This window comes from Rutidosis leptorrhynchoides, chromosome 7 (assembly GCF_046630445.1).
Source record: "Rutidosis leptorrhynchoides isolate AG116_Rl617_1_P2 chromosome 7, CSIRO_AGI_Rlap_v1, whole genome shotgun sequence".
In the NCBI taxonomy this organism is placed as follows: Eukaryota; Viridiplantae; Streptophyta; class Magnoliopsida; order Asterales; family Asteraceae; genus Rutidosis; species Rutidosis leptorrhynchoides.
Window position 1 is genome coordinate 124126123 of NC_092339.1, and position 20612 is coordinate 124146734.

Below are 20612 nucleotides of genomic sequence, written 5' to 3' on the forward strand. Positions count from 1 at the left end.
CTCGTATGCAAGCTGAAGAAAAGCTTGTACGGTTTAAAGCAGGCACCTAGGCAGTGGTACAAGAAGTTTGACTCGTGCATGGTAAGTCAATGGTAAAAGAAAACTGCAGCAGATGAGTGTGTCTACATTCAGAAGTTTTCTGAAGGAGATTTCGTTGCTCTTCTACTATATGTAGACGATATTTTGATCGTAGGTAAAGATGCAACGAAGATCAACCAGCTCAAGAAGGAACTCTCTAAGTCTTTTGACATGAAAGACTTAGGACAGGCTCAACAAATTTTGGGAATACAGATTACCCGAGATAGGAAGAATAGAAGGTTATGGCTATCTCAGGAGAAGTATATTGAACGAGTGCTTGAACGGTTCAATATGAATAATTCCAAACCTGTTAGCATTCCATTAGCTAACCATTTCAAGTTAAGTAAGAGATCATGTCCCTCATCCATGGAAGAGATCGGGGAGATGTCGTCAGTACCATATTCTTCAGCAGTTAGAAGTTTGATGTATGCAATGGTGTGTACGAGGCCCGATATTGCTCACGTAGTGGGAACAGTGAGTCGTTTTCTCTCTAACCCCAGGAAAGAGCATTGGAATGCGGTAAAATGGATTCTCAGATATCTTAAAGGTACAACGAAGATATGTCTTTGTTACGGGGGAGCTGATCCAATCTTGGAAGGCTATACGGATGCTGATATGGCTGGAGATCTTGATAGTAGGAAATCTACTTCATGATTCATTTACACTTTTGCAGGAGGAGCTGTTTCATGGCAGTCAAGACTATAGAAGTGTGTTGCATTATCCACAACCGAAGCAGAATATATTGCTGCCGCGGAAGCTGGAAAAGAAATGTTGTGGTTAAAGCGTTATCTTCAAGAATTTGGAATCAAGTAAAAGAAGTACAAGGTACATTGTGATAGTCAGAGCGCTCTAGATTTGAGCAAGAACTCCATGTACCATTCCCGTACAAAACATATTGATATTCGCTATTATTGGATACGTAATTGATCGATAACTATTGAGACTAGTGAAGATCCATACAAAGGAGAATCCTGCGGATATGTTGACAAAGGTGGTGACTCGAGAGAAGCTAATGCTATGCAGAGACATAACCGGGATGTGTTTTTCCTGTATACGGCTGGAGGGGGAGAATTGATAAGTTCCAGCCGTAATCTAGTATCTTCTAGATGCCGCTAGATGTCTCTAATCTAGCCGCAATCTAGAAGATACTAGATATTCAAAGTTGCCAATTTTGACTATGGATAAGAAAGTAGCAAAATTGAATTCAATGACGGCTAGCCACTTGTTTTTCTGTTCACACCATAAGGAAGTAGCAAAATTTGAAACAGTTACAGCTAGCCACCATTTTTTGTGTTCACACTATCTCCGTTCACACCATTCCACCTCCTCAAAATTTTCTATAAATAGAGGTGCAAAGCTCCATTGTAATTCATTCAGAAATGTGTAATCACAGCCTAGTTATTGTGTGTGAGTTTAAGTATAATCCTAACCAAGAGTGAATACATCCTTAGAGAGTGGTGAGAATTTCTAGTGAGTTAATTTGAGAGTTTTTTTTTATTTGAGTTTTGTAATACTCTGTAATCTATTCTTGTGAGTAATAGAGTTATTTTCTCTCAAATTTGTGTCTACCAACGTCCAGTTGATCCCCTCTTAATCACAACATATTAGCCATCATGAAAATAACGCATAGATGGAATCAACCCTTAATTTCAAGTTGCATTCCCACAGTAGATGTGGTGAAAATGGAAATCACCCTTTTTTATATACCTAAAGAAAGAATAACTGAAAAACACAAAAGAAAGTAACCCTTAATATCATGTTAAGTCAGATATGATAATTTGTTCTTCAATCATAAAATGTATATCTGCTGCTATTCGTATAAATCTATTCAAGTGAGAAATGTAAATCGTGTGTTCAGGTGAAAAATGCCACTGGAGTATTTGTAGATGTAAGGCTACGAAGCTATCACATATATTAATTATGTTACAAAATTAGATTTATTAGTAACACATACAAAATAACATTGAAAAAGATTCCGATCAAGAGAAGTAAAATAAACATTCTACGAACCTCTCGGTGGCGTTCATTTTCTACATTGTTTGGGTCATTTTAGCTATCTTGTTCAGTTTCAATTTCATCAAAAAATCTTCATTAAAGACCATCAGAAGTCTGAGCAACAACAGTATCCTCATAACTTATCCCCATATCTGCCTCAAGAGGCTGGGATCTGATATCATTACCCTGTTATCTTTTGTCAGACCTTTTTACCCTAGACTTTGGTAATAAGATCTAGATGTACCAGCGCTATGCCTATTTGTAAGAACATATGACCAAGTATAAGAAAACAATAATTAACTCATAGACTGATTTTACTTACTCTAAATGCATATAACAACTTTTCTAAAGTGTTTTTGCATACTAAAGGCTACTTATGGGTCTAAATTGCATAAACAAACCAAATAGATTCTAAACTAAAATCAATAGCAAGTATATTGAATATTAAAGAATTCTCAATCATAATCAAGCGAAATATATTATATATTATACCGATTATAAAGACATATGGAGTACTCTCAAATATGACACTTTTTATAAAACTTGAAAGGATAATGTTCAATACACTTTATAAGCTTAATATCTTTTTCAGAAGCATCAAATATATTTTGACAAATATCATATCCACTTTTGTATTATGGCCTGAGTCGTTACGACTTCGATACATATTTGTTAGAATACAGATACCACCAAATGGTCAACTTACCCTTTATAGTAAGTTGACTTTGGGATCAGAAGATAGAATCTTCATCATTTCCACAAATAGAAGATCTCAAGACAACAAATCCCTGCCAAGTTCAACGGATAGTAACAGGCTTCACCAACAACCATATTTCCTTAAATGTTAAAGGGGTTCCAAAAGTCAATTGGATCCATTCCTTTAGTAGAAATAGTTGTTAGGAGCTCATGTATATAAATTAACATTCTGTATTTGTAGAAAAATCAATTCAGTCCATATAACAAAACACTGATCAATAGTTTACAACAACTACGGCTTTCAATTCTCAATTATAACATGGTATCAGAGCTAACGGTGAAGATCTAGGATCAATTCACTCGTTTTTAAGCTTCAATCATTTACCTGAATAAGCTTCCATGTCAAAATTGATGGCAGCTTAAGATGCAAATACAGAAAAGCTTATCACACCAAGCTACCATGTCAAATATTGACGGCAGCTTGGCCAATAACCAAGAACAACTTCAATTTATAAATGATCAAAGTTACCTGAGTGTACTATGCAAACCACCAAAATCCGTCACCATGAATCACCATCGACCATCACAACCGATAAGTTGTGTTTATTGTGAAATGCAAGGACACATAATAATCAATTGTTATAAGCTTCTTCGATATCTCAGTTGGTGGCACAAACCGGAAGTGAGTAGAGTTGTGATGGCATAATGAGCCGGCAGCAGTCATGTAGTCACGGGCGGCAACCAACGGCCACCTGCAATGGCAACTACAAGAGGTAAACCAACCTTCAATTTGCTTCACAAATCGAACAAATGGGTGAAGGTTAAACCTTCAAACCCTAATAATTCTCAACCATCGATCAAAGTGAGTAAGGTAAACCCTAATCACCATAAATTGATCGATGATAGAATTACTGATGATAATCGTTTTCTGTACCTACAAGAACCGATTAGAGAAGAAGGAGAATTGGAATACAATTTAATCTCAGAAGGGTTAAGAAAGAAAAAGGCTGAGATGAACCCTAGATTGGGTCTCATCGATACAGATGAGATTAGGGATAATAATAATACGAATTATAAAAATAAAGGGTTTTATGGGATAAAGGTACGGTTGGGAATAAAAAGAAAAGGGTTGAGAATAAAGAACAAGTGAGCTTTACAACAACCCAAACTTCTTTAAACAACCATCTGGCCCAAAATGTTAGAAATAAAATTGGGTCTAATAGGCAAAGTGGGCTTACCAGAAAAGGGTGTTATGATTCAGCTTAGACCCAAAATAATATGATTAATAGCTTTAATCAGGCCCAAAAGTTAAAACATTTTGAAAAGGTCCAAAACTCTACAACTTTTGAAAAAAAAAAAATAACTCTTTTACCGGAAAAGGTAATACTGTTTCAAATAACACCAAAAATAACGAATGGATTTTTGACTGTGGTGCTACCCACACCATGAATTGTGAAAAATCTGACTTTTATTCTGAATCACAACCCCGGGTTAATAAAATTCAAACGGCTAACGGAGGTGTTGTACAAGTTGAAGGAGGTGGAAACATTGAAATTACTCCAACCGTGAACTTATCTAATTGTTTATATATTCCAACTCTATCCCATAAACTTTTATCCGTTAGTCACGTCACAAAAGAATTAAATTGTTCTGTTTTATTACACCCCACTTTTTGTATCCTTCAAGATATCCGAACTGGGGTAATTATTGGGCGTGGTACCGAACAGGGCGGCTTGTACTATGTAAACGAAGTAACCCAACAAGGTACCGTGATGCTTGCTCATGGAACACCTACGAGGGAAGCTTGGTTATGGCATAGGAGATTGGGTCACCCATCTGTCGGATACTTACATGCTTTATTTCCGAGTCTTTTTCCATCAAACGTTACTTTAAATTGTGAAACTTGTATTTTGGCTAAAAGCCACCGAAGTACTTTTAAACCTAGTTATACAAGAAAAGATGTTCCTTTTGCTTTAATCCATTCGGATGTTTGGGGTCCTGCACCGGTCACTGGAGGGAAAAACTTCCGATATTTTGTCCTATTTATTGATGACCATTCACACATGACCTGGATTTATTTTTTAAATCACATCGGAAGTGTTTGAAAAATTCTCTCACTTTTATAAAAAGGTACAAATCCAGTTTAATAAAAACATACAAATGTTAAGATTCGATAATGGGGGTGAGTTTGTAAACTCATCAATGAAATCCTTTTGCGAAAATAATGGGATTATTCATCAAACCTCGTGTGCTCATACTCCAAAGCAAAACGGCGTAGCCGAATAAAACAATCGACTACTTTTAGAAATGACAAGAGCATTATTAATCGAATCCAAAGTTCCGAAGAGTTTTTGGCCCGAAGCTCTTGCTTTCGCTACTTATCTTATCAATCGTTTAACTACCAAAGTTTTGGGCACAAAAACCCCTAAAGATACCCTTTTCAAATTTCATACCCTTCCGACGTCATTTAGCATCGAACCTCGAATATTTAGGTGCTCGGTCTTTGTTCACATTCCAAAACATGAGCACACTAAACTAGATCCATGTGCGAAAAAATGTGTCATGGTTGGCTATGGAATAAACCAAAAAGGGTATCGATGTTATAGCCTAAAAAGGCGTCATGTTTTTACCACAATGAACTGTGATTTTGTTAAAACTGAATATTTTTAATAATACTCAACTCACGAGTGAGGGGGAGAATGAAAGTAATGACACTCTCAGTTGGATGACATGGGTTCCACATCAAATACCTCAAACACAAAACCCTGAACCACCTCAAACACGAGAGCCCGAGCCAACACAAAACCCCGAACCTATACAAACTCCAACACTAAATCCCAAGCCAACACAACCAACGCAAGATCATAAATCCACGAAAACTATCCCACCAAACCATGAGACTGCTGAAACCTCCTCGAACAATGAACATCAAACCCATGAGGAACAAAATGACACAAATTCTGATGAAACCACCCAACGATATGTCCTACCTCAAAGAGTCAATAGAGGTGTCCCACCTAAACGATACTCACCTGAAAAAGAAGCGCAAAGATCCTGATATCCTATGGCTAATATAGCACAGGGAAATCTGTCAAAAGAAGCTCATCAGTTTAATTCCGTAGTTTACTCTGAAAATATTCCAACTTCCGTTGAACAAGCTCTAAAATCAAAAAAACTGGAAAGAAGCAATGGAAGTTGAAATGAAAGCCTTGAATGAAAATAACACGTGGGAAAAATGTGTCATGCCTCAAGGAAAGAAACCAGTAGGAAGTCGATGGGTATTTACGATAAAATATAAACCAGATGGAACTATTGAAAGATATAAAGCTCGACTGTTTGCGAAAGGATACACTCAGACATATGGGATCGATTACTCCGAAACCTTCTCTCCAGTTGCGAAGATTGATACCATTAGAGTTCTCTTTTCTACCGCTGCAAATGAAGATTGGCCACTTCACCAATTTGATGTGAAGAATGCTTTTCTACATGGCGAATTAAAGGAAGAAGTCTATATGGAAGCACCACCAGGATTCACTGACAACTTCAAAAACAGGGAAGTTTATCGACGTAAAAAGGCTTTATATGGGTTAAAACAATCCCCACGGGCTTGGTTTGGGAGATTTACTTTATTTATGAAAAAAATGATTTCAAACAAAGTAACTCGGATCATACTCTCTTCTTTAAAAGAAAATAAAATTTGATTACATGTTTAATCATTTATGTTGATGATATGATAATAACAGGAAATGATAAAGAGGAATTTCTAACTTAAAAATGAACTTATTTACAGAATTTGTAATGAAAGACTTGGGCAGACTTAAATAGTTTTTGGGGATTGAGGTATTACGATCCCAACAGAGAATATTTATCTGTCAAAAGAAGTATGTTCTTGATTTTCTTACAGAAACATGTATGATTGATTGCAAACCAGCTGATACTCCAATGATTCCAAACCAGAAGCTATATATGGAAGATGAAGCTGATCTTGCTGATAAAGGGAAATACCAAAGAATGGTGGAAAAACTCATCTATCTTGCTCATACTCGACCTGATATAGCACATGCAGTTGGAGTTGTGAGTCAATTCATGCATCAACCATAGGTTCACCATATGGAAGCTGTAATGAGAATCATCAGATATTTGAAGAAAACAGCGGATCATGAAGTTGTTTTCAAAAGAAATGGACATATAAGAACTCAAATATACACGGATACAAGTTGGGCTGGTTAGAAAGGAGATAGAAAATCTACATCTGAATTCTTCTCATTAGTCGGGGGCAATCTTGTGGCATGGAAAAGTAAGAAACAAAAAGTTGTCTCACTTTCAAGTGCCGAATCAGAATTTAGAGAAATAACCAAATGAGTTGTCGAAGCCTTATGGATCAAGAAGTTACGAACGGAAATTGTTTTTCCTCCACAAGAAGCTATTCAAATCCTGTGCGACAATGAAGCAGCAATCGCTATCTCAGAAAATCCTGTTCAACATGACCGCACTAAACATATTGAGATTGATAAACATTTTATAAGAGAGAAGTTAGATGGCGAAATTATCTCACTGCCATCAATCAGATCAGAAGATCAGCTTGCCGACATCCTCATGAAATCTGTCAACGGAAGACTCTTCATTGAAGTTCTTGGCAAGTTGAATATTGGAAACCCCACTGTTCAACTTGAGGGGGAGTGTTAGAATACAGATACCACCAAATGGTCAACTTACCCTTTATAGTAAGTTGACTTTGGGATCAGAAGATAGAATCTTCATCATTTACACAAATAGAAGATCTCAAAACAACAAATCCCTGCCAAGTTCAACGGATAGTAACAGGCTTCACCAACAGCCATATTTCCTTAAATGTTAAAGGGGTTCCAAAAGTCAATTGGATCCATTCCTTTAGTAGAAATAGCTGTTAGGAGCTCATGTATATAAATTAACATTCTGTATTTGTAAAAAAATCAATTTAGTCCATATTACAAAACACTGATCAATAGTTTACAACAACTACAGCTTTCAATTCTCAATTATAACAATATTAACGAGAACTCATATAACAAAATAACTACCAACAAACATTATATTGGTAGATCTGCATTATAATCTAACATCGTCAAGTTTTAAAACCTCAGCTATATCAATTTTCAATAAAATATTTGAAGTTACAGCTTCAAACATATATAGGTTACAATTTAGTGAAATCGATTCATTCAATATAATATTTAAATTACAATTTTGTTAATTAAGAAATACTCAAGTTACAATTTAAGAAACCATCAACAGATACACTCGATACATTCATAAAATTCAAGATGAATTTACCTCATACGTAGCTAAAGCCTTTCACAAAATCAATACTCTCCACCATATACAGATGATATATATGCTATGTACCTAAAATTCATTAAAACAAATCAAATCACGTTCAGATAATGACCGCATCACATAATCAGTTCACCTAAACATTTAATCAAACACCTTATATGCATAAACATAAACCAAAAACGAAATCAATACTGATAGATTAGAACCTGGAATTCAATCAATCAAAATACTAATCATAGGAAATAAGCGCCTTGGAACAATCTAGTAAAAAAAACATAAGAGGAAAGAAGAAATAAAACATAGTTAAAAGATGATTTCAACAACAATACCACTATTATAGATTCTTCCTTTTTAGGTTTATTATCTCCTTTTGTAATATATCATAATGAAAAGCTATACCCGCCAAAAAAATCAATCGAGCGGCCATAGAATTACAAAATAGAAAGCCACGTTCCTTCAAATCGTCCAAATTGCGCTAGCAGGAGAGATAAAGGAAACGAAGAAAAATTCCCCTTATCAAATCGTTAAATCGCCAAGAGCCCTAATTTTTTTTTTTGGGTACGGTTTTAAAAGTAGAAGAAGATGAAGAAAATAAAGATGATTAATGAAGAAGATGATGGATGAAGGTAAAAGAGAATCGATTTGAATTGCTGTAGGTTTTTTTTATCAGTCTTTGAATTTGAATTTTGAAGGGATTCTTAAAAAATGGTTGAGAAGGGTGTTTGTGCATCGATAGGTGATGGTAGGAACCAATAAGAAGATAAAGCGTGATTCTTGGGCAGATAAATTGCTGGTGGGAAAATTAATTCAATAAATAAGTTCAGTATCAGTATTTTATCAATAATAATATTTATTTATTTAATTAAATTAATAAAAATGTATTAAGGTGATGATGTCATGTATATGGCTCCACAATGTGACAAGTGTCCCAAATTATTTTTTACACTATAGTTTTAATTTTGAAGTGATGTCATTCAATTGCCAATTTACTAGTATGTAGTAGATTTTTTTTTTGAACAACACAAATTTTATTAAAAGCTTGCTGAAAGCAAAAAAATATAGAAAAAATACAAAAATTTACAATTATGTTTGGCACGCGAGCTTTTGTGAGTTTATTAGAGCTTATAGGAGCTTGAGCTTATGATTTTAATAAGCTTCAAATCATAAGCTTTGTTTGGTAAACAAAAAAAGTAGAGCTTATGAAAATCACAAGCTCTTAAAAAATAAGCTACTTGTAATAGCTTATGAAAAAAAAACTAGAGCTTATGAATGGAAAAATTAGCTCCAGTTAGTATACCAAACACTTATAAAATATAATAAGCTCCAGCTATAAAAATAAGCTCCAGCTCTAACTCATACGCTCCAGCTCCAGCTAGTTTCATCCAAACACACCCAAAATGAAGGAGATTGTAACCAAAGATTCTAATTACAACTGGATTTATGGTACTTACTGTATAACCAGTTGAAACTCATCACCACGATGCTATCGACCACATGCCATTTTTGAAAACTTTTTTCCTTGAAAATAATGTTGTTCCGCAGTCTCAAAATATTTCAAAAGATATGCAAAGATGATGATGATCACGATGAGGCGTTTATTACCATGAATGGGAACTCCATCTATCCAAGCTCACAACTCATCCTTTGAGGCCCAATTGGGAAAAGAAAGATTAATCCATTTAGCGATCTTGGCCCAATTAAATTGCTTGTTTCACAATAAAGACATAAATGTTCATAATCTTCGAATAGTTCATCACACAAGCTGCAACCTGCTTCTTCCAAGTCGATGCCACAGTGAGAAGATTTTACTTTGTCGCAAGTCTTGACACACACAAACCGATTAGCTCCAACAATCACCCCTTATTCAGTTTGTACATGCATTTATATTATATACCGTGGCTGATCTTGAACACGCTCATTTAGTTCTCGAGTTTTCACGGACCCACAACCTCTCCCCCGATCAAGTCCAAAGTCACCCCGATTTAAACCGTCATTGCCACAATGATTACACGCGTGCCACCTCGCTCTGAACCCATTTGTTATATCAATTTAGGCCCAACAACATGCTCACCATATAAGCCCATGATTACACTTGTGCCACCTTGCTCTGATACCATTTGTCTGGTAGCAATCTGATCACTTCATTATTGACGTCTTTTAATAATTCTCTAAGAATATTTAGCTTCATCTTATTCTTCTAATAAATTGAGCAATTCAGTCACATTAAGCGCATTGTAAGTGACTACAATTAACTCTTGATCAGAATTCAATTGTTAGCTCTCGCTATCGAAATTTATAAAAGATCCGTTTTTATAAGTTTTGAAGTGAAACATGAGAAAATATATCATTTGTGTGAGAAAAATGGTTATGAGTGTAGTGTATTTATGATGCAAAATTAATTGGTTTAGTGTGTGTGTGTGTGTGTGTGTGTGTGTGTGTGTGTGTGTCAACGGCTATTTTGATTTTTTACTTTATATATTTACTAGCTATAAAACAATCATGATCACTTGCTCATAGTCATAAGGTGTTAATAAACCTACTCCCAAAATCTAAATTCTATCCCTGCAAGAAGTCAAATCCATTACTTTATCCACTTTATCTCATTTCTCTTTTTCTTTTATGAATACATACGGAGTATATATATCATTTATATATATAAAGTTGTAATTATTTAGCAAGTTGTAGAGAGTATTATTTAGCAAGTTGATAAATAATTATTAACAAAATTAAAAAGATGGGTGCATACTCTATCATCACTTTAACTTGTATGTAATTATTTGATGAGACTAAATCAAAAGTTGAAATTATTTAACGCAACTAAAGCAAAAGTTGAAAATATTTGACATGACTAAAGCAAAAATCTGAAATTATGGCAACTATATAAGGAACACTTATGCTGAATAGTTTTGATAACATTCATAACTTATATTGGTTTATAATCTTATAAGACCATTCTTAACCATGACGTTATGTCATGGTATCACGGACTGCCACATCAGCGCCACATAAGCACCTTCTTTCCATCACTAACCAAAGACTAACTACTAACAACCATGACGTACCCATCACACACTTCCTCACACCCACTAAATTAATTAATTATTTACGGGTACAAGTATTAAAACAAAATGTACAACATATAAATGCAATTTATCCGTGATTGATAATGTCATCCAACGACAAAATGGAACACGGGGATCCAACCACTAAACAACCACAGATTGCTAATATCAGAGTTAATGGAAGGCGGATCCAACCACGGATCAACCACTAAATCGATACTAGAGGTCTAAGGAAAAAATATGCCAAGTGTTTCAGATTTTTCCACCGATCAGGTATAATATTTCATATAATGTCAACTTAAATCGTATTTTGTTACTAGATTCAAACTAAGTAACTTTTCAATTGCAGGTGTTTAATAATCGTGAAGAATTAAATGAATGGGCGAAAAAGATGGCATGTTTGCATAGTCAAGTTATAATCACCAAAAGATCAAAAACACAAAATGGTTATTTGGTCAAAATTGTATTTATGTGTGAGCGTGGCGGAGTGTACGAAAGTAAATCAACACCAGAAAAAAGTACACCAAGTAAAAAAAAATAGACTGTAAATTTGAGATGGTAGCGAATTTTTCAAAAAAATAATAGTGTTTGGTCATCAAAGATGAAAAATTCGGTACATAATAATGAACGTATAATGTATATGGAAGGTCATGCTTATGCAGCGCGATTGACTAATGATGAACTTCGTTTAGTTGATGATATGGCAGGTAATTATGTAAAACCTAGTGAAATACTTATGACACTGAAGAAACGAAATCCTGAAAATTTTTCTTCAAACATGACGATGTATAATGCAAAAGCAAAACTCCGTATAATTCGTCAAGCAAACTTGACTCCTATACAGGTGGTAACGTCATTTTTAACGGTAAAAAGATATGAATTTCAATATCGTACAAATGATTCTACTAATCAATTAGAAGAATTATTTTGGATCCATCCCGCTTCATATGAAATATTTCGGACATTTTCGCATATTTTTTTGATGGATGCTACTTATAATACAAATATATATAAGTTGCCTTTTTTAAAATTGTTGGTGTTACTTCTACCAATAAAACATTTTCTATAGCATTCGTCCTAATGGATAAAGAAAAAACAAACAACTTTATATGGGCATTAAGTTGTTTAAAGTTGGTTATTGTCGTATGTTCAATCTACATCGAAAACATTAGTTTTGGAAGTGGTATGTTATGCTACTCTTTGGACACTATGGCGATTCATGAACGGATGTATTTTTGACGCGAACAAATTCAAGAAATGCCACATTATTGACTCGATTGTATTATCCTCCTTTGATTGGCTTTCATCACGTTATAAGAAAGCTAATCTTAGTTGGAATGTTTGGTTATCTAATCCTTTTAATTCCTTGTAATGTTCTAGCTTCTTGCTAGTTTTAATAAAATTTCTAAGCTGTTCAAAAAAAATTCATGGATAGAGATTTATCTCTAATAAATGCATGTGAAGAAGTATTTCCAAGAGCTTATAAACTACTTAGTAGATGGAATATTTGGCAAAATATTTTAAGGACCTGCAAAAATTATTTTGATTTAGACGAAGATTGGCTATCTTTTCATAGAACGTGGAAGTCGCTAGTTAAAGCTCCTATAATGACATCTTATACTCGTTACTATGAGCGAATTCAAGTTAGGTTGATCATTTATCCAGGTATTATTTTTATACGTTTTTCTATATAACAATTACATTAACTAATATATCATCAACCTTCATAACAAAGTTATGTTTTAATTTTCAGATGTTCTGACATACCTTCATGAGGTATGGTTAAACAAATATTCTCACATGTTCATATCAGTGGCGACTGATAAATCACTCAACTTTGGAAATTCAACCACTAATAGGGTTGAGAGTTGGCATGCAAAGGTGAAATCATATTTGGGTTCCTCACAATCAAAATTGGACAGATTTGTGCCAATTATTAATAACGTTGTAAAGTCGCAAGTTAATATAATCAAAGAAAGTTTTGAGCAACGCAGAATTTTTCGGTGGAAAAAATATGACCATCCTAGTTTCCAACTATTATGGAATTGGGTTTCCATTGAGGCTATAAAAAAATCTATGTTGAACTTGGTCGTCTCAACAAGCTTGAAGTAACAAGTGAGAATTGTGGCTGTCAGTTGAGATCGTATTTTGGGCTACCGTGTGTGCACGAACTTGCAAATTATTTAAATGCAGGTATGTGTATTCCACTAGAGTCGATTGATAGTTTCTGGAAAATACTTTCTTTTCCTTCTTGCATATCAACACACGATTAAAATTTTCATTTTGACCTTGATTTGGACATGCTATGTCATATTCAAGAACCTGTTGTTCATACTAATACTCATGGGCATTCAAGTTTGAAGATGCAAAAGTAAAAGGCATTACTGGATCATGAACCCACTAGGCATAGTTCTTACGCACAAGATAGGTTTGATAAATCGGAACCTGCCAGACATAGTTCTTATGCACAAGACAGGTTTGATAGATCGGAACCTGCCAAACCTAGTTCTTACGTACAAGACAGGTTCGATAGACCGAAACCTGCCAAACAAAGTTCTTATACACAAGATTGGTTCGATAAACCAGACTGGAACCAAGAACCCGTCAGAGATAGTTCTTACGTACACCCGTCAATTTTCTCTGATCCGTTATTGAATGAAATTCCAGTTATGTTTCGACCGTACGTAATGAACATATACAATGTACTCGGTGACGCGAATTGCGGATTCAGATCAGTAGCTTCATCTCTTGGTCGCCATGAAAATTGTTGGCCGCAAATTAGAAGTGAGTTGCTAGAAGAAATAAGAATGCATCATGCAACATATGTTAATATTTATGGTGAAGTTGAATTGAAACAAATCTATAATATGATCGATCTTCCACTAAATACTCCTGCAACTTCACATTATTGGATGATTTTGCCGATAATGGGTTTCTTAATTACTTCAAGGTACAATGTGGTTTTGTTGTTCTTGAGCAATGAACAAGATACGACATGTTTACCGTTTTGGGCCAGTCCACCCGTGGTACAACCACATTCTATGTGTATATTTGCTCGCGTACATGGTAATCACTTTGTAAAAGTGGATTTGGTAGGAGATTATCCAGTACCTCCAACTCATCCACAATGAAATTACTATAAAAATGACGCAAAATGGGAACGTCCTTATAAAAATCAACAAGATAGGTACCATCAACTTAGACGTTTTTTTTTTTTTTAAAAGCAAGAAAATATTATTATTATTATTAATGGATTATCACGATACATGGACCTATACACATCTATACAATGTAAAAACGGAGATACAAGTGATTAGAATCTATTATTTTTCAAGGGAAGCCAACGAAGACCATTTATACAAGTGAGGGAAAAAAGAACTTGAGATTTCAAGCAGGGATAGAAATGATAACAGTGTCGATCAAGCAGCAACAAAGTTAGCAACATCCATTCCGATTAATCGAACCCTCATAAGTGATAAATAGAATTCGTAAGCCATCCGAATGTATGGAGAAAGGGCATTAACCGACACCAACGCGATGTGGAGGATTCGCGACGTAGAAGGATGGATTGATTAACCATTGATGCCATTCGATAGGTTTCTTTTTCCTCGATCTTTTGGAAATCCAACTATACTTTGTGCTTGTATTTCGGAAATGATCGTTGTAGGGTTCCAATCTTTTCTTATGAATACTTTTAAGTTTCTATGTTTCCAAATGATGTAACATACGATTCGTTTGGTCGCTTGCCGCAAAGAGGACCCGATGTTGTTGCGAGTGAAGCCTTGGTTGTTGATATTGGCGTCGTTGATGTTGGAAATTAATGTGTTGTCTTGGTTCCACCAATCTAGTACAAGTTTCCATATTTGAGCCATTTTTGGGCAAAGAACAAGTGTGTGATCGGTAGTTTCAGTATCCATGTCACACAAAGGGCAAATGATGGTGACAAGATCGATGCCTCTTTTATCTAATTCAAATCTAGCTGGTATCTTGTTTTGTATGGCTCTCAACGTGAAAATGTCATTTTTTTGTGGAATGAATTTGTTGCGTAGTATCGACGTATTAGAAGCATGACCACCAAGTTTTAAATTGTTTATTAAGTGGGCCAATGATTTGGTGGTATACATACCAGATGGATCAAGATTGTATTTCCATGGATCGGGTTTGTCGGAGAGAGTAACGGATGATATGAGGTTGTTTAATTCCAAAATTTCATTAAGGAGACAACCACTAGGTGGCTGTAAGACCCTATTTCAGTTTCAGTCTTGTGCAGTTGAATGGGAAGTCGTCCAGTAAAGAAAGACTGGACACCGTCCAGATTATTGGATGCCGTCCAGATGAACTGGCAGGCCAGCTGTGCAGTTTTGTTATATTAAGAGGGGTATTTGTGTCTTTTTACTTCGAGCTAGATTTGTAGCCATATTATCAGTTGGAATTCAGGTTTGGATCACTTTTCACATCCATAAACACTCCCACTTCATTCTTAGAGAGAGAGAGAGAGAGAGAGAGTGATTCTAGAGAGAGATTTAGAGATTTGGGGAAGAATGAGCTTGAATCGATCGAAAGCTCGGGTTTTAAAGTTGTTCCTCTTATTCTCGGCTATGTTGTGGTAGTATTGGTAAGTTCTAACTCCGAATTTCATTTGTTAGATTTGAGTTCCAAGTTAGGGTTTTGATTGTATGTTCTTGAATAAGACCCACTAGTTGATAAATGGGTGTTTAAGCGAGTAAATGGTGTTGATGACCATTGTTGGTGGGTTTTGGGTTGGATGATGAGATTTATTAGTTGATAATCATGTTTGGGTGTGAAATCACTAGCTAACTTAGATTATAAGTGAGTGGTGTAAGCTTGCAAAATGGGTGTTTTGACTTTGAGATTGGGTCAAAATGAGTTTTGTGTCAAATGTTGCAAGTAATGTGTTTTGATGATGAAACCTTGAGTGAAAAGAGTTGTTGGAACCTAATCACTAGCCGATTGTGATTATGGGGCTATTCGGGTGAGATTTGACTTAGTCAAAGTGGAAGTAAGTGCAAATGGGTCAATATTGCACTTATTGGTGTTTTGGATATAAGCTAGAGCGTTTAGCTTATTTTTTGTGAATTACTCAGGTGATTTACATTTGGACGACAAGGAGCTCAAGTGGGACTGCTTTTCAAGTAATCGAGGTGAGTGGAATATTTATACGCGTATGTATATAATTTGGTTGCTTGCGTGCAATGTGGCAAGTGTTATCCGGTAGGATACGCTTTTCGTGGGCCACATTTGGGTTGGAAAAATATAGTGAGTGATATCCGTATGGATAGCTTTTCGTTGGCTATATTTGGTTTGCGTTATGTGGTGAGTGATATCCGGAAGGAATGACTCTTTGTCGACCACGATTGGAGGTGAGGCATGTGACGAGTAGTTAATGTTTGACCTATCACTCTTCGTTGGTCACATGTGTGAGTTTGGTTATGTGACGAGTGGTTAATGTTTGACCTATCACTCTTCGTCGGTCACATGTGTATGTTTGGTTATTTGGCGAGTGATTAATGTTTGACCTATCGCTCTTCGTCGGCCACATGTGTGTGTTGGGGTAAGTGGTGAGTGTTATCCATTTGGGGATCTGCTCTTCATTGGCCACTTATCGTAGGATGGTAAGCGGTTTTGCTTTTCGTCAGCCATCCTTGTGATTGAGGTAAGTGTTAACGTTTTGGTTGCACTTTTCGTCGGCCTCATGATGCGTAGTGGTGAGTGGTTAATGATTTTGACCTACCACTCTTCGTCGGCCACGTACGCGTTGCTATGGGTGGTGAGTGGTTAACGTATCTGACCTACCGCTCTTCATCGGCCACCATCGAGTCGAATGTCGACATTGTGTATTTTGGGTTGCGTGGGTTTCACTAGCATTGTACGTATTTGTTATTGGTACGTATTATTGTTGAGATCTCTATGCTAATTGTGTTGACTTGTTGAACGTATGAGTATTCTTTTATTGCGGCTTTCTAATGATATTGCGTTTTTTGTGCAGGTGTGTGCAAGTGATTGAATTATGTATGTATGCGTATAAGTATTGCAGTCACTAAGCATTAGCTTACCCTCTCGTTGTTTACATTTTTAGGTTCGGAGGCGGACGTGGCAAGGGTATGCTCGGGATTAGATGATCTCCCCTTTTGATGCTTGCTTGGATTACTTTTGGATTTGACCTAGGATTGGGCAGTTTATCCCCAAACATCATGCTCGTAGTTGTTTGGAACTTAAACTCATTTGGGTCGAAACTCGTATTTTTGTATGTATTTCGTAAAACGGTCGATGTAGGCCCGATGTCGTAAAACTTGTTTAATAGTGAAACATTCTTAGTTTTACTTAATATGAAGTGTTGTGATATTTCGTTTTGTTTAAAAGTGTCGGAAATGTGTTTTCCGTTCGCGTGAAATGGGCCATTTGGACAGCAGCTGGAAGACCATTTGGACGCCGTCCAGATTGCTTGGACGCCGTCCTGGCCTTCACAACTGGACGTCGTCCAGATGAACCGGTTATATAAAAAAAAATTGTTACGTTTTCGGTTGGATAACGGGTTGGGTCGTTACAAGTGGTATCAGAGCATGGTCTAAGGGATTTAGGTGACTTGAGATAGGCGCCTAGACTTAGACTTTTTGTGTGTGCTTATTTGTTACGAGACTTGTAGGATTACGGGTCGGCTCGGGTTTTAGATAGTGCCTTAGATTGTAGGTGAACTAGCTATATATTGATTATGTTGTTATTAATCATGTTGTTTGCGTTAAATATCTAGGGAGATGGTTGTTGTATTCATGAGCTCGGCATGGCGTGTGAGCGTAATAATGCTTCACGACCATTATTATGGTTGCAAGCCAAGTCATGCAAGTGATGTACAACAAGTATTGGACTAGATGGGATGTACAAACGTTGGCATATTTTTATGATTGTGAATATTGATCTTAGCGGTGTATATAATTTACTTGAGTTGCGTTCCTAACCGGGTTCATTTCTTAGAATGAAGACGAGGAACGGGCATGATAATGATGATCAAGGCGAGGACTCCGAGTTCACGGCCAAGGTTGAGGCCATTATACAAAGGCATCGTGCGGCTCTTCTAGAGGACGTTAGGAAGATGTTCCTAGATTCGATTAACGAAGAAGTAGTCGATCTAGTCAAAGAACAAGTGAAGATTGTTCTTCACAAGGATAATGGGAAAAGGCGAGACTTCTACTACAAAAATTTCAAGGATGCTCAACCTCCCACTTTTGATGGTGAACGAGATCCGCTAAAGAGCAACCGTTGGATCTCCGATATAGAGGGGGCCTTTCGTACTAGTGAGTGCCCTCTCGATAAGAAGACGAAGTATGATAGTAGTATGTTAAGGGGTGACGCCAAGTTGTGGTGGGATGCGAAAATCCTACTCTATGGTGAGGAACAATGTATGGAGTTCACATGGGACGAGTTCAAAGCAGAATTTTTCAAGGAATACCGAACATCGGCCGATCTTTCTAAGCTTAAGGACGAGTTGCGTACCTTGAGGCAAGGGTCAATGAATTTGAATACTCTCAAATCCGTTTTCTTATCGAAGACTCAATTTTGCCCGGAGTATGTCGGGAATGACCACATGTTGTAGGAAGACTTTTACCGAACCTTGAATGATCATTACCAAGAGAAGATTAGTAGGAACTCGGTGAAAACTTTTGACGAGTTGTTTGACATGGCGAAGGGTTTTGAGACGCTTGTCTTGAAGAAGAGTGGTTCCGATGTTAGTAAGCGGAATTCCAAAACTACGATGCATTCGAACAAAAAAGAGTAAGAGTATTTTCGAGGGTGTCAGAAGCATGAAGAAGAGTGGTACCGATGGTTTTATACCCACGTGTTATAATTGCGGACAACGGGGTCATTTGTCGCGCGAATGTACGAATGCGAAGTCTAAAAAGGTTACATGTTTTAATTGTCGAAAGGAGGGACACCAAAAGTCGGCATGCCCGGAATTAGTAGGTGATGCATGAGAACCTGACAACGATGTTCAGGTACTTTTCAATATTTCTATTGAAAGGTATTTATGATTTTGTTTGATGCATTTTGTGTTAGTGCATAGTGTGATAAGGGGTAGCGTTCCTTATGGAATTACCCGATGATGATGGTCGGATTGACGGGCGAAGGGCGTAAGACTTGGTGCTTCCAAGCATTCCTTAGTGTTGGGCGAAAGATTTTATCAAGCCATGAGAATGGGCTTTGGTGTTGTTTTGGTAGCGCGTAGTCGCTTTTGTGTCGTAATTGATGAAACATGAGTTTCGTCGGGTACGGATGACTTAAGGTCACTTAGTGTTGTGATGGGTGACATCGGATGAATGGAACCCTCGAGGTCGAGCTTTTCGGTCTCGATGAATGTTGATTGTGGAGTCTATGTGACGCGATGTCAGGTGCCTCTTTCATACCCGCAAGCGTAATGTTCAACTCCGGCCATGTTGTGGTTACATTGTACTTAGGGTACTGGAGAGAAACCCTTAGGTACATGAGTGACTAGGTGGAACTCTAACAAGATATGGCAATCGGAGGATTGCAAGAATAAAGTTTGTGTAATTTGTGATGAACTCTTCGTTCGAAGTGATTAAGGATAGGTAAAGATCCTTTGTATACTCAAGGTTGGAGCAAGATGTGGTGATGGGTCGTGTGAACCCAATGGTTAGAAAAGTCTACCTTTTGGTAGCATTGTACGGTTGTACAAGGTGCGTGTTGTGTTGGCTTTTTGTCGTTGCTTAAATGACGCCAATGGGTGACGCTGAACATCAATTTCTAGTGTGCGAAATGAATTCTTGAGAATTCGGGTACTACGATCGAGGGATAGATTGGTCACGTATTTTGGAGAATGGTAACTATCGCGGGATGATGTTACCATGTCGATGTGGTTATGGAATAGTTCCAAGTAGGGGAGTTACACTCCCACACGAGGAGGTTTTAGTGTGAAATTTCGGATAATACTCGTGGTAGATCCGGAGTTGTGTCAGGACCTAGATTGGTCGATTTGTGGTAAAGTACAATTTTGCTTAAATTGTATTTATTAGTTTGGATGTGAATTACTACTTGAGGTGGTAATGTGGTTGAGCTCGTTAAGATAAAAATGGGCGAGCTCGTTGAGCAAGGAAAGGTCCCGTAGTTGAGGGATGGTGTGCCAAATTCTCTTTTAGAGAATTGTATTCTTGAACCTATGTGTGATATAGGTTATGTTTTGTGCAATCGTGATAGCGATGTTTGTGTATACATATGATTTCGTGTGCGGGAGATTCCAAGTCGAGTGGAATGACTCTAAGTAGGCGTATATACTTAGTTTGTTTGTATGTATTGTGGCAAGTGCTATCCAATTGCGAGGATTCACTTTTCGTTGGCTACGGTTGGAGTGTGATAAGTAGTAAGTGTTATCCGTTAGAATTCGCTTTTGGTTGGCTACTTATTGGTGTGTGGAATGCGTTTTTTGTTAGGAATCGC